This window comes from Coregonus lavaretus (assembly GCF_964263955.1).
Source record: "Coregonus lavaretus genome assembly, chromosome: 23".
Lineage (NCBI taxonomy): Eukaryota > Metazoa > Chordata > Actinopteri > Salmoniformes > Salmonidae > Coregonus > Coregonus lavaretus.
In genome coordinates, this window is record NC_140010.1 from 46,270,837 (window position 1) to 46,286,755 (window position 15,919).

At 46.0% G+C, this 15,919-nt stretch overlaps 1 pseudogene across 1 annotated transcript; it reads right to left on the reverse strand.

The window, feature by feature from the left end:
* Window positions 1-1,408: 1,408 nt before the first annotated feature.
* On the reverse strand, window positions 1,409-2,145 carry LOC311150537 (E3 ubiquitin-protein ligase RNF170-like; annotated as a pseudogene). The gene has a single exon. The product of its transcript is annotated as an E3 ubiquitin-protein ligase RNF170-like (transcript).
* Between the last annotated feature and the right edge of the window lie 13,774 nt (window positions 2,146-15,919).

The following is a 15,919-nucleotide window of genomic DNA, read 5'->3' on the forward strand; positions in this document are numbered from 1 at the left end:
ATACCCTTACCAAAAGAAGTATACTTTTTTTGTTGATATTCCACCCACCCCTCACTGGACAACTATTGTTATATACTGGTACACTAAAGTATGTGGACATCCCTTCAACTTAATGGATTCGGCTATTTCAGCCACACCCGTTGCTGACAGGTGTATAAAATCGAGCACACAGCCATGAAATCTCCATAGACAAAAAATGGCAGTAGAATGGTCCGTACTGAAGAGCTCAGTGACTTTCAACGTGACACCGTCATAGGATGCCACCTTTCCAACAAGTCAGTTTGTCAAACAACGGCTCAGCCGCGAAGTGGTAGGCCACACAAGCTCACAGAACGGGACCGGCGAGTGCTGAAGCGTGAAAATCGTCTGTCCTCGGTTGCAACACTCACTACCGAGTTCCAAACTGCCTCTGGAAGCAACGTCAGCATGAGAACTGTTCGTCGGGAGCTTCATGAAATGGGTTTCCATGGCCGAGCAACCGCACACAAGCCTAAGATCACCATGCGCAATGCCAAGCATCGGCTGGGGTGGTGTAAAGCTCGCCGCCATTGGCCTCTGGAGCAGTGGAAACTCGTTCTCTGGAGTGATGAATCCCGCTTCACCATCTGGCAGTCCGATGGACGAATCTGGGTTTGGCGGATGCCAGGAGAACGCTACCTGCCCGAATGCATAGTGCCAACTGTAAAGTTTGGTGGAGGCGGAATAATGATCTGGGGCTGCTTTTCATGGTCCGGGCTAGGCCTCTTAGTTCCAGCGAAGGGAAATCTTAATGCTACAGCATACAATTACATTCTAGACAATTCTGTGCTTCCAACTTTGTGGCGACAGTTTGGAGAAGGCCCTTTCATGTTTCAACATGACAATGCCCCCGTGCACAAAGTGAGGTCCATACAGAAATGGTTTGTTGAGATCAGTGTGGAAGAGCTTGACTGGCCTGCACAGAGCCCTGATATTAACCCCATCGAACACCTTTGGGATGAATTGGAATGCCGACTGCGAGCCAGGCCTAATCGTACTCCATCAGTGCCCGACCTCACTAATGCTCTTATGGCTGAATGGAAGCAATGTTCCAACATCTAGTGGAAGGCCTTCCCAGAAGAGTGGAGGCTGTTATAGCAGCAAATGGGGGACCAATTCCATATTAATGCCCATGATTTTGGAATGAGATTTACGACGAGCAGGTGTCCACATACTTTTGGTCATGTAGTGTATGTTCCATTTCCAGGTCCAGCCATAGTCCCCACTACAGTGCACCAAGAGACTGTTATCAGGGCCTCATGGAAGTCCAAACCAATAGATTAAGAGCACTGACCTTCACAGTGTCTTTGACCTGACATGATGTAAAGAGGTATGGGATTGATTGCATTCTCCTGTCCTGTGGCTGTTCATCAACCTGCCAGTCTCTGAGTCACCACTTCATGATGGAGATGCAGATGAGCAAGACGACAAAGGAGTCATCCATGATGCCTAGCAGGCTGAACAGGGCCTTGGGGATGAAGTCCAGCAGGGAGGCGCCACCTGACACGGGATACGAATACAGAACATCCAGAAGGGGCTGCCAATGGAGAACATCTCCCTGAAGGAGTGGCACAGCAGAGTTGGGACCTCCCACAGATGATCCATGAGAGATCTGGGCTGGCCTGAGAATCACTGGTTGTAGTGGTTGAGATCCTGCAAGATGAGTATCGGCTCAGCCTGCCCATCCTGGACCTGCTGCAGTGAGGCGTAGTCTTGGAAGAGCAGGAAAAGCAATGTAACCATTTGTCTACAGATGGGACAGTTAATAGCACCAAGCCAAGTCCCAGACCTCCAATATGCAATTATACAAGAACCACGGAAGAGGTGGCCACAGTTGGTTTCTACCGGCAGTGCAGCCTGATGTAAACACACTGGACATAACATATCAGTGTAGTACTGCAACCTGGGCTCGGCAGGGGTTTGCTGAAGCTGCTCCCGAACAGCATACACATGCTCCTGGTTCTCTGGGTGGTGGTTTGGTTGATCTTCTCTGCAGAGCAGTGTTAGTCCAATTAAAAACGTGACACTCAGAACTACCACAATCAGGATTGGGTTGCTGACCCCTTCTATTAATGAATCTTCATCTTGTAGTAAATAGTCCACATCCCCACACTGGTTTTCATCCATTACACCCACTCATATCCTGCTCTACATATCCATTAGAATTATGGTAGTTTGAGAGCGAGAGCTTGTAAATCCCAGAACCCATCCACAGTCATGCCAAATGGACTGCAGAATCCCGAATGGGGGTTGTCCTAGTAGAATCCCATTATGTGCCCACTTCTCCTAGTCCCAGAGTAAGCTGCAGGAAACAAAATAAGCACCAGTTTAATGAATGTCAGTTTTTCCGCTTCAATATAATAACATTGAACCTAATAGACATTTATATTATATCAATTGAATTAAATAATTTTAAAAGTGTAATATTATTTAAATCTACACTGGCGAGGGCTCAGGCATGACTGGAGCCCTCGCCACTGCAGGCATGACTGGAGCCCTCGCCACTGCAGGCAGGACTGGAGCCCTCGCCACTGCAGGCAGGACTGGAGCCCTCGCCACTGCAGGCAGGACTGGAGCCCTCGCCACTGCAGGCAGGACTGGAGCCCTCGCCACTGCAGGCAGGACTGGAGCCCTCGCCACTGCAGGCAGGACTGGAGCCCTCGCCACTGTAGGCAGGACTGGAGCCCTCGCCACTGCAGGCAGGACTGGAGCCCTCGCCACTGCTGGCAGGACTGGAGCCCTCGCCACTGCTGGCAGGACTGGAGCCCTCGCCACTGCAGGCAGGACTGGAGCCCTCGCCACTGTAGGCAGGACTGGAGCCCTCGCCACTGCAGGCATGACTGGAGCCCTCGCCACTGCAGGCAGGACTGGAGCCCTCGCCACTGCAGGCAGGACTGGAGCACTCGCCACTGCAGGCAGGACTGGAGCCCTCGCTACTGCTTCGGCCTAATATGTAAGACAGACAGACACACACACACACACACACACAGAGAGAATGTCTTGTGTTTAATGCTGTGTGCTACATGATAATGCTGTAATACATGTACTATATGCGCATGTATGGCATTCATATTGCATTTAGCTACCTCTGCTCCTCACTTGCCAGCCTCCTGGATGTTGATTTTGTCAGCTGATATTGATTAGTCCCACTCAATGTCCTGCTGTGTGTGATTGGTTCCAGGCTGGAGGAAAAGTAATAACACGTGCATTCAACCACTGGGAAAAATAATGGTGCGCGTGTGTTTATGTAGAGTGTGTTCCCTCTCTCTCTCACCTCTGCAGGCTGCGGAGCAGGGATGTGTTGAGTCCTTTGGCTGTGGTGCAGATAGATGAGCTTTCTCTGCCCCACGAACTGCAGACTCCAATTTAGAGACATCCCACCAACCGCACACACAAACAAGACCACGACCAGAGTTGGAGATCGACAACACCGACGATGAAGACAATTAGTGTGACACTTCATATGACTTGCCACTGCAGAGATGTCTCTAATTCAGAAATATACACACACACGTCACGGGTGGGATCTGAACCCCGGCCTCCCACTTGGGAAACCAAAGTCAGACAGGGCTACTTCATCACAAGAGCGTGAGTTCGGCTCACCTCCGCTACACCTTCTTTCTCAGTTCCATAGTCCAGCCTATTCCAAGGCTCTGCTCTGTTGGTATGTACTATGTGAGTACACTGGTTCTGTCATTTGTACGGTCAGATGTTAATGAAATATTGTATTTTTTTTTTAAGTATTCGTACAAACGCCTGTATTGTTGCTGTATTTGATGCTTGTTGATAAAGGTCTGTTCATTTTGCAAGCAAAAGCAAACTGTCCAAAGCCTAATATTTATTTAAATGTTTTATTTAACCAGGAAATTACCTTTGAAAAGGTTAGAAACCTATTTTTGCGAGAGACTAAACTACATAAGTGGCTAAGGAAGACTGGCGAATTCCGTTACTTAGATGAGATGATAATGCAAGACTGAAAACATAGCTTGTACAAAAAAGTGGTCTCTTGGCACAACTTACCCCGGGAATGGACACTTACCGAGGCTGAATCAAAGGTACTGAAAACATACTACGATTGTTTTGAAGCATATGTTATGCCAAAGACCAATACAATTTTCGCTAGGTACAAATTCCATGAGAAAGTACAGGGAGCTAGCGAATCGTTTGAACAGTTTGTCACTGAGCTGCGTCTGCTTGTGAAAGACTGTGATTATGCAAACAAGGATGAGATGGTCAGGGACCGTATTGTATTTGGAATACACTCATCGCGAGTGAGAGAGAAACTTTTGAATGTTGGGTCTGAGCTAACGCTGGACAACGCTATCGACATAGCCAGATCTCACAAGCTAGCACAGGTTCAGATGAAAACCATTTCGGTGGCAGCACGAGCGCATCACGTGAACAAGCAGTGCACGCAGTCAGGCAGACATCAAAGCACACCTCCGGTGCCCAGAGGACATGTTTCAGAACGGAGAGAGACAGAACTCCAAAACAGAGCGACACAGACTCCAAACGCCCCAAAACAAGGGAATATTGTGGATACAAAGTGCATGGCAAACAAGGAAATTGTCCAGCTAAAGGCAAACAGTGTACTATATGTGGAAAATGGAATCCCTTTGCAAAGGTGTGCAGAGCTTACCGTGGAAAAACAGTACATACAGTGAGTGAAGATGAAATGTCAATCAAAGAGTCAAATGCTGATGAACTGTTTGTTGATTCAGTGACACAGAAAAGTCAGATATCAGAGACAGAGCAAGCCTTTGCTGACATTGAGATAGGAACACAAGGCACAGAGCTCAAATTCAAACTAGACACTGGTGCACAAGTAAACATTATTCATTTGAATAAGTACAGAAGCTTGACATCTGAGTGCGAGCTACAGCCCACCACGCGCAGACTGACTGGTTATGGTGGTGAACAGCTCCCAGTAAAAGGCACATGCACTTTCAAATGTTATAGCTAGTTAATAAAGAGCTATGTTTATAAAGATCCCGTCATCCTGCATTTTATTATTTTGTACAAAGCATACAAAACAAGACAGAGGGCATATCACGATTTCTATTAAGCGTCCGAGTTAGAGACCCACTCCTTGAAAGCGGCAGCTCTACCCTTTAGCTCGATGCGGATGTTGCCTGTAATCCATGGCTTCTGGTTGGGGTATGTACGTACGGTCACTGTGGGGACGACGTCATCGATGCACTTATTGATGAAGCCGGTGACTGAGGTGGTGTACTCCTCAATGCCATCGGATGAATCCCGGAACATATTCCAGTCTGTGCTAGCAAAACAGTCCTGTAGCTTAGTATCTGCGTCATCTGACCACTTCCCTATTGAGCGAGTCACTTGTAATTCCTACTTTAGTTTTTGCTTTTAAGCAGGAATCAGGAGGATAGAAATATGGTCAGATTCGCGAAATGGAGGGCAAGGGAGAGCTTTGTATGCGTCTCTGTGTGTGGAGTAAAGGTGGTCCAGAGTTTTTTTCCTCTGGTTGCACATGTGACATGCTGGTAGAAATGAGGTAAAATGGATATAAGTTAACCTGCATTAAAGTCCCCGGACACTAGGAGCGCCGCCTCTGGATGAACATTTTCTTGTTTGCTTATGGCCTTATACAGCTCGTTGAGTGTGGTCTTAGTGTCAGCATCGCTTTGTGGGAGTAAATAGACAGCTACAAAAAGTATAGATGAAAACTCTTGGTAAATAGTGTGGTGCACAGCTTATCATGAGAACCTTGAGACTTCCTTAATATTAGACATCACGCACCAGCTGTTATTGACAAATAGACACACACCACCACCCCTCGTCTTACCGGAGGTCGCTGTTCTGTCTTACCGATGCACGTAAAACCCTGCCAACTGTATATTATCCATGTCGTCGTTCCGTCACGACTCTGTGAAAAGTACAGTGCATTCGGAAAGTATTCAGACCCCTTATTCTAAAATGGATAACGTTGCTTGTTTTTTCCTCATCAATCTACACACAATACCCCATAATGACAAAGCAAAAACAGGTTTTAGAATTTTTTGCAAATGTATTAAAAATAAAAAACTGAAATATCACATTTACATAAGTACTCAGATCCTTTACTCAGTACATTCTTATCTGCAGATCATCTCAAGCTCTGTCAGGTTGGATGGGGAGCATCGCTGCACAGCTATTTTCAGGTCTCTCCAGAGATATTCTAATCGGGTTCAAGTCCGGGCTCTGGTTGGGCCACTCAAGGACATTCAGAGGCTTGTCCCGAAGCCACTCCTGCATTTTCTTGGCTGTGTGCTTAGGGTTCTTGTCATGTTGGAAGATGAACCTTCCCCCCAGTCTGAGGTCCTGAACGCTCTGGAGCACGTTTTCATCAAGGATCTCTCTGTACTTTGCTCTGTTCATCTTTCCCTTGATCCTGACTAGTCTACCAGTCCCTGCCGCTGAAAAACATCCCCACAGCATGATGCTGCCACCACGCTTCACCGTAGGGATGGTGCCAGGTTTCCTCCAGATGTGACGCTTGGCATTCAGGCCAAAGAGTTCAATCCTGGTTTCATCAGACCAGATAATTTTGTTTCTCATGGTCTGAGAGTCTTTAGGTGCCTTTTGCAAACTCCAAGTGGGCTTTCATGTGCCTTTTACTGAGGAGGGGCTTCAGTCTGGCCACTCTACCATAAAGGCCTGATTGGTGGAGGGCTGCAGGGATGGTTGTTCTTCTGGAAGGTTCTCCCATCTCCACAGAGGAATTCTGGAGTTCTGTCAGAGTGACCATCGGGTTCCTGTCCAAGGCCCTTCTCCCCCGATTGCTCAGTTTGGCTGGGCGGCCAGCTCTTGGAAAAGTATTGGTGGTTCTAAACTTCTTCCATTTAAGAATGATGGAGGCCACTGTGTTCTTGGGGACCTTCAATGCTGCAGAAATGTTTTGGTACCCTTCCCTAGATCTTTGCCTTGACAAAATCCTGTCTCGGAGCTCTTGGTTTTTGCTCTGACATGCACTGTCAACTGTGGGACCTTATATAAACATGTGTGTGCCTTTCCAAATCATGTCCAATCAATTGAATTGACCACAGGTGAACTCCAATCAAGTTGTAGAAACATCTCAAGGATGATCAATGGAAACAGGATGCACCTGAGTTCTATTTCGAGTCTCATAGCAAAGGGTCTGAATACTTATGTAAATAAGGTATTTCTGTTTTTAATTTTTAATAACTTTGCTAAAATTTCTAAAAACCTGTTTTCACTTCGTCATTTTGGGGTATTGATGAGAATAAAATAAAATAAATACATTTTAGAATAAGGCTGTAACGTAACAAAATGTTGAAAAAGTCAAGGGGTCTGAATACTTTCCGAATGCACAATCTGTTGCCATCATACGATCTGACTAGTAATAACAATAGACAGGGTTCGAGTGGAGGTGGTATTTGGTTTAGTGAAGCGCCAAAGACCTCCATTTCATTTTCGACTAAGGTCTGTTTTTTTATTTTATATTTTATTTGATGTATTTGTATTACTCGTACTGAGCGTACTGAGGCCCAGACGCTTTTATGGGTAGTCTGGCTGCTCCTCATCCTCTCAGGCAGAATGCGACACGTTTTCCGGGTAATGTGTCTAGGTTAAGCCGGAGTAATGTGTCTAGGTTTAGCAGAGAGACTCGACAGAGAAAGGTCAGTTGTGTGGAAGACAAAAAACATTTCTGATGTACATTGTCCTGTTGTACAGTTTGTTTCACTATCCAAATTAATCTTATGTGACACTGTTTTGCTTTATTACAGTTTTCAGTATTGTCCATCCCCCCTCCGTATTTGTATTCTTTTACTTTTTTGCCCACACAGAATTCCCTATGCTCCATTTCGTTTTCAAAATGACTTCACTTAAAGTTGTAAGTTATAATGTGAAGGGCCTTCATAGTCAAATCAAGAGGAAGAAAATACTAATGCAGTTGAAACATCTACGCTGCCAAGTAGCCTTTCTACAAGAAACACATTTATCTGATATAGAACACCGGAAACTTAGTAGGTCATGGGCTAACCACATTTTTTTCCTTCCCATTATTCAGGTAGAAGGTGTGGGGTGGCCTTTCTAATACACAGGATTATTACATTTTCTCTCTCCTCTCAACTCCAAGATACTGAATGAATATTTATTTTGATGAATGGCTCTATAGCGGAAACAGATGTCTCCTTACTTACAGTGGGGGAAAAAAGTATTTAGTCAGCCACCAATTGTGCAAGCTCTCCCACTTAAAAAGATGAGAGAGGCCTGTAATTTTCATCATAGGTACACGTCAACTATGACAGACAAAATGAGAAAGAAAAATCCAGAAAATCACATTGTAGGATTTTTTATGAATTTATTTGCAAATGATGGTGGAAAATAAGTATTTGGTCAACAACAAAAGTTTCTCAATACATTGTTATATACCCTTTGTTGGCAATGACACAGGTCAAACGTTTTCTGTAAGTCTTCACAAGGTTTTCACACACTGTTGCTGGTATTTTGGCCCATTCCTTCATGCAGATCTTCTCTAGAGCAGTGATGTTTTGGGGCTGTCGCTGGGCAACACGGACTTTCAACTCCCTCCAAAGATTTTCTATGGGGTTGAGATCTGGAGACTGGCTAGGCCACTCCAGGACCTTGAAATGCTTCACAGTAGGTATGGTGTTCTTTGGATGCAACTCAGCATTCTTTGTCCTCCAAACACGACGAGTTGAGTTTTTACCAAAAAGTTATATTTTGGTTTCATCTGACCATATGACATTCTCCCAATCCTCTTCTGGATCATCCAAATGCACTCTAGCAAACTTCAGACGGGCCTGGACATGTACTGGCTTAAGCAGGAGGACACGTCTGGCACTGCAGGATTTGAGTCCCTGGCGGCGTCGTGTGTTACTGATGGTAGGCTTTGTTACTTTGGTCCCAGCTCTCTGCAGGTCATTCACTAGGTCCCCCCGTGTGGTTCTGGGATTTTTGCTCACCGTTCTTGTGATCAATTTGACCCCACGGGGTGAGATCTTGCGTGGAGCCCCAGATCGAGGGAGATTATCAGTGGTCTTGTATGTCTTCCATTTCCTAATAATTGCTCCCACAGTTGATTTCTTCAAACCAAGCTGCTTACCTATTGCAGATTCAGTCTTCCCAGCCTGGTGCAGGTCTACAATTTTGTTTCTGGTGTCCTTTGACAGCTCTTTGGTCTTGGCCATAGTGGAGTTTGGAGTGTGACTGTTTGAGGTTGTGGACAGGTGTCTTTTACACTGATAACAATTTCAAACAGGTGCCATTAATACAGGTAACGAGTGGAGGACAGAGGAGCCTCTTAAAGAAGAAGTTACAGGTCTGTGAGAGCCAGAAGTCTTGCTTGTTTGTAGGTGACCAAATACTTATTTTCCACCATAATTTGCAAATAAATTCATTAAAAATCCTACAATGTGATTTTCTGGAGAAAAAAAATCTCAATTTGTCTGTCATAGTTGACGTGTACCTATGATGAAAATTACAGGCCTCTCTCATCTTTTTAAGTGGGAGAACTTGCACAATTGGTGGCTGACTAAATACTTTTTTCCCCACTGTAATGTTTATGCTCCCAATGATAACAACCCACAGTTTGTTAAAAATATATTTAATTTAATTCTAGATAAGGCAACTGGGGTGCTTATAATGGGAGGTGATTTTAATTGTGTAATGTCACAGAATCTAGACAAGCTTCCTGCAACCAACATTCTTCTCTCCAAAATGTGTAAAGCACTTAAGAATAGCTGTGTTGAGGCTGGATTGGTGGATATCTGGCACCATGTGCATCCTCGGGAGAAGAACTTTACTTTTTATTCTAACCCACACAACACTTATTCTAGAATTGACTACTTTTTCACATACAAATCGGAAGCTCATAGAGTAACTAAGTGCGACATACTACCCATCACTGTCTGACCATGGACCAGTGAGTCGCCAATGGGACATAGGTAATAAAAGAATGTCTAAAAGATCGCTCATGAATAACAGATTACTGAATGATATAGAATTTAAGGTCTTTGTTGAATCAAAGATAAAGCAATACCTTGAATTCAATGCTTCGCCTGAAATAATGCCTGTTACTCTCTGGGAGTATGCAAAAGCGTAGCTGAGAGGTTGTGTAATTGCCTTCTCATCTGCAAAAAATTACAAAAATTAGTCATGCTTGAAAATAAATATGTGAATTAGAGCGGCTGCACAAACAACAACAATCCCACAGCATCTTAAATGAGATGAAAGTGGCAAGAGAGGAGCCTGATGTCTGGAAAAATATCATGTAAGATTTAAATATTACGAAAGTGGAAATAGGACTGGTCGCCTACTGGCATACCAGCTGAAAAACAACAGGCTGCATCTCCTATACAGAAAATAAAACGTAAACGGCAGCGATACTTTTCTAACAAAACCTGGGCATATTTGTGATGCATTTGCAGACTTCTATAAAACACTTTATAAAAACACTGACACGTGCGACAATGTGGAGCAGATTAAGGGCTTCCTTCAGAACGTTAAATTGCCTACTATTCAGAGGAGGCGAAGGAAGAAATGGACGCACCTACTACAGAATTGTAAATTAAGGAAGTGATGACGAAGCTAAAAAACGATATGAGTCCTGGACCGGATGGATTTACAAATGAATTCTACAAGAAATTTGCTGAAATAGTCTCTCCTATACTATTAGATGCATATGATCATTCCCACGTAGGGTGATGCATTAATTACTGTTATCCACAAGGAAGGAAAAACCCCTACAGAATGCGGATGTTATAGACCTATTCCGTTGCTGAATTGTGACAACCACATCTTAACAACCATACTGTCCCATAAACTGAAGCAATTTATTTGCACTATCATACACCCGGACCTAATAGGGTTCATAACAGGGCGGTACTCAGGAAATAATATTTGCAGGCTTCTCAACATCATGGCGCACTCCCGGAGAGGAGGAGATGAAGCAGGGGTCCTCTCTCTGGATGCAGAAAAGGCCTTTGATCAGGTTTCCTGTGAGTTTCCAGCCCAGACGTTGATCAAGTTTGGTTTCGGGCCAAGGTTTCTAAGTTGGATAAGAATACTTTACTCAAATCCAAAAGCCTCAGTTTGTGCAAATGGTGCAATATCTCATTATTTTATTCTGGAGAGAGGGACAAGACAAGATTGTGGATTGAGCCACCTACTGTTTGATATCTTTATTGAACCTTTAGGCCAAATTATAAGGTATGAAGAGAACATTAAAGGCATTAAGATTGGTGGAGAGTAACATAAGATTTCACTATATGCAGATGATGTTCTCCTCTATTATCTGAGTCACAGGCAACAATCCCATGTCTCATGAAGAGTATTAAATTGTTTGGTCATTACTCAGGGTACAAAGCCAATGTTGACAAAACAGAGACCATAGAAATAGGAGGCAATATTTCAAAGCAAACAAAGGCCTTGCTGTCATTTAATTGGCCAAACTGTGGTATTAGATATCTAGGAATTTCACTACCTACTCATCTTTACTGTATGAAGCAAATTGTATGAAGCAAATTACACTAAACGTATCAATGGAATTAGAGCAAATATGGACAGATGGAACATTCTTCCCCCCTCTCTAGTAGGGTGTCACGATCGTCAAAAGGAGCGGACCAAGGCGCAGCGTGATACAAGTACATACTTTTATTTGAGTACTTTCAAATACACAAAACAACCAAAACGAAACGTGAAGTCCTCGGTTATACAATACAAACCAACACGGAACAAGATCCCACAAAACACAAGTGCACAACAGGCTGCCTAAGTATGGTTCCCAATCAGAGACAACAACCAACAGCTGATTCACGTTGCCTCTGATTGAGAACCACCCCGGCCAACATAGAAACATAAACTAGATCGTGAACATAGAAAACGAAACCTAGAACTACACAAAGAAACTAACACCCTGGCTCAACATACAAGAATCCCCAGAGCCAGGGCGTGACAGTACCCCCCCCCCCCAAAGGCGCGGACTGCGACCGCGCCAACATAAACCCAACAGGGGAGGGGCTGGGTGGGCATTCCTCCTCGGAGGCGGATCCGGCTCTGGGCGTGACCACCACCCTCTAACAACCCCCCTGTAGCGCCCCTGGTCTGGTCTGGCCCCGCTGGCTGGGGCTGGACTGGACATCGGTGGAGCGGATTGCTTAGGCTCCGGTGTGGAGCAGCTGACCGGTACCTGACCAGGCACCGGTGAAACGGGCACGGGCTGTGCCAGACTGACGACGCGCACCACAGGCTTGGTGCGGGGAGCAGGAATGGGCCGGACCGGGCTGACGACGCGCACCACTGACTTGGTGCGGGGAGCAGGAACGGGCCGGACCAGGCTGGCGACGCGCACCACAGGCTTGGTGCGGGGAGCAGGAACAGGCCGGACCGGGCTGGCGACGCGCACCATAGGCTTGATGCGGGGAGCAGGAACAGGCCGGGCCGGGCTAGCGACGCGCACCATTTGCTTGGTGCGAGGGGCAGGAACAGGCCGGGCCGGGCTGGCGACGCGCACCATTGGCTTGGTGCGAGGGGCAGGAACGGGCCGGGCCGGGCTGGCGACGCGCACCATAGGCTTGGTGTGGGGAGCAGGAACAGGCCGGGCTGGGCTGGCGACGCGCACCATTTGCTTGGTGCAAGGGGCAGGAACAGGCCGGGCCGGGCTGGCGACGCACACCATTGGCTTGGTGCGAGGGGCAGGAACAGGCCGGGCCGGGCTGGCGACGCGCACCATAGGCGTGATACGAGTACATACTTTTATTTTAGTACTTTCAAATACACAAAACAACCAAACGAAACGTGAAGTCCTCGGTTATACAATACAAACCAACACGGAACAAGATCTCACAAAACACAAGTGCACAACAGGCTGCCTAAGTATGGTTCCCAATCAGAGACAACAAGCAACAGCTGATTCACGTTGCCTCTGATTGAGAACCACCCCGGCCAACATAGAAACACATAAACTAGATCGTGAACATAGAAAACGAAACCTAGAACTACACAAAGAAACGAACACCCTGGCTCAACATACAAGAGTCCCCAGAGCCAGGGCGTGACATAGGGAGAGTAGATTCAGTCCAAATGAACATCCTGCCAAGATTACTATACCCATTTCGGATGCTACCTATCCCTATGCTGTAGCTACTTCTACTTTTGACCTATTGATCTCATGTTTTATATGGCAAGGAAAGGAAAACGCCCAAGAGTGCGATTAAAAACAATGCAACTCTATAAAGAGTCAGGTGGCCTAACTGTGCCCAACCTTAAGTATTACTATTGGGCAGCTCAACTTAAACAATTGACTACCTGGCTTGTTGATGACAGTGGGTGGCGATGGCGCAACATTGAGAAGTCCTTTCATACAAATGAAAATGACACTGGATGCTGGAGCCCAGATGTCTTTGCTGAACTCTGATGTTTACCATGCAAAACTAGCACATAGGTTTCCCCTTCGGCCACTGGATGCTAAAATCAGTAAGTATGATGGATCTAGTGTGCCTGTTGATGGATATATCTTTGTGCCAGTGTCTCACAAAGGTAAAACAGTTCAAGCTACGCTGTATGTTGCACGTAATGGTGACTGTCTGATGGGACGACCTCTCCTACAGGCACTGAACTTTCACTTGGTTCAGGGAGAACTTTCACTTGGTACCATTGCACCCCGACAGCCTGCTCTTCATATTGCTACGGAATCAGACCCAGAGCGTGTAAAAGAAAATACACAGCTCTTCACAGGTCTAGGCTGTATTAAAGGCTTTGGACATGCACCTAGAGTGAGAGAAGATGCTCGGCCAGTGGTGCAACCACTGAGAAGACTTCTGTTGTCTGTCAGGGAAGAGGTAGCAGCTGATCTGAAAAGACTGCAACACGAGAACATAATCGAATCAGTCGACGCTCCAGAATGGATTTCGAACATTACAGTTGCCAGGAAGAAATCAGGAGACATTCGCACATGCTGTGACTTACGAGAAGTCAACAAGGCGATCATAGTGGGAAAACACCCACTTCCTTCGATTGATGAGTTTGCCAGAGCCACAGTTTTTTCCAAGCGATACCTGAGGAGTGGATATCACCAAGTTCCGCTTGCCCCTGAGTCTCGTCACATCACCACGTTTATCACGCATGAGGGCGTGTTCCAGTATAAACGATTACCCTTAGGATTGGCTTCCGTGCCAAGTGCTTTCCAGAAGATGACTCCCGAGTGGCGTAGTGGTCTAAGGCACTACATCGCAGTGCTAGCTGTGCCACTAGAGATCCTGGTTAGAATCCAGGCTCTGTCGTAGCCGGGAGACCCATGGGGCGGCGCACAATTGGCCCAGCGTCGTCCAGGGTAGGGTAGGGAATGGCCGGCAGGGATGTGGGTTCGATTCCCACGGGGGGCCAGTATGAAAAAATAAAATAATGTATGCACTCACTAACTGTAAGTCGCTCTGGATAAGAGCGTCTGCTAAATGACGTAAATGTAAGATCATGGAAATCATGCTGTCCGGCCTGAAGAGGGCGCCACACTACCTTGACGATATCACGGTCAAACAGAAAGGATCGAAATAAACACAACGAGAGACTAAAAAAAGTGTTCGCACGCCTTGCAAAGTTCAACATGACGCTGAACAGAGAGAAATGTGTCTTCAGCACAGATACAATCGAGTTCCTTGGCTACAAAGTGAGCGCTGCTGGAGTAGTGTGTGTCAGTCCAACGTGATGGCAATTGAGAAGATTCCAGCACCAAAGTCAGTGAAAGAGCTTCAAACCTTCTTAGTTCATTCCGGACTACGCAATGACGACAGGAATCCCTAAGGCAGTTGCTACGCCAGGATGCAGAATGGAAATGGGTGTCAGTGCAAGACCAAGCCTTTGCTGAACTGAAGCATGCAATAGCAGAACCACCTGTTCTGGCTTACATCCACCCAGATCATACAATGTTTCTTACCTATGATGCTTCAGCAGTTGGATTAGGCGCAGTCGCAGATCATGGATGAAGAAGAACGACCAGTTGCTTACGCATCAAAGACTCTGTCAGCCACTGAACAGAGATACTTAGTAGGAGGAATTGAAGCGCTGGCTTGTGTATGGAGCATGGAGAAATGGCATGTGTACTTGATCGGACGACAGTTTACACTAAGAACAGATCATCAGGCCTTGACCACTCTTCTGTTTGCCTCAGGAACAGGAAGACGGCCCATTAGAATCTCCAGATGGTCAGATCGGCTTGCCCAGTACACGTAAAAAACTGAGTTTCGCCCAGGAAAGTCAAACAATGTTACTGACACCCTTTCAAGACTGGTGCCACAAGACAATGGCACAGAGGAGTCTTACTTTGACGAGGAAGAAGATAAGCTCTTCATTCAACAGACCTTAATTGATGAGCTACAAGCAGCCATCACACCGGAAGAGCTAGCAAGAGAAACACTACAAGAGACCCAGGAACAAGTTCCTTGTTGGACGTCACCAACTTTTTGAAAACTGTGTGCCCTGCGCACCAAGTAAAAAATCACTCATACCAGGAAAACCAGCTCTATAACCTACACCATGGCCTAAAGGACCTTGGGAGAAGATCCAAGTGGACTTCTTTGGAGAACTACAAGCAGAAGTACCTGATCATTGTGACAGACCTGTACAGCAAATGGCCTGAAGTCATAGCCACAAGCAACGTGACCACAGCAACAGTGATCAATGAACTTTCAGATCTGTTCACACGATGGGGTCAGCCTCAAGTTCTAGTGACTAATAATGGCCCGTAATTTCAAGCGGACTTTACGTCTTACTTGGAGAAGAAAGGAATCGTGCACCAGAAGACCCTGTTGTACCATCTACTAGCCAACGCAGGTGTGGAAAGGTTTAACAAAGTCCTGAAGTATGGTCTTCGTGCCCTGCTGCAAGAAGGGAACAGTTCTCTGATGCATTGAAAACA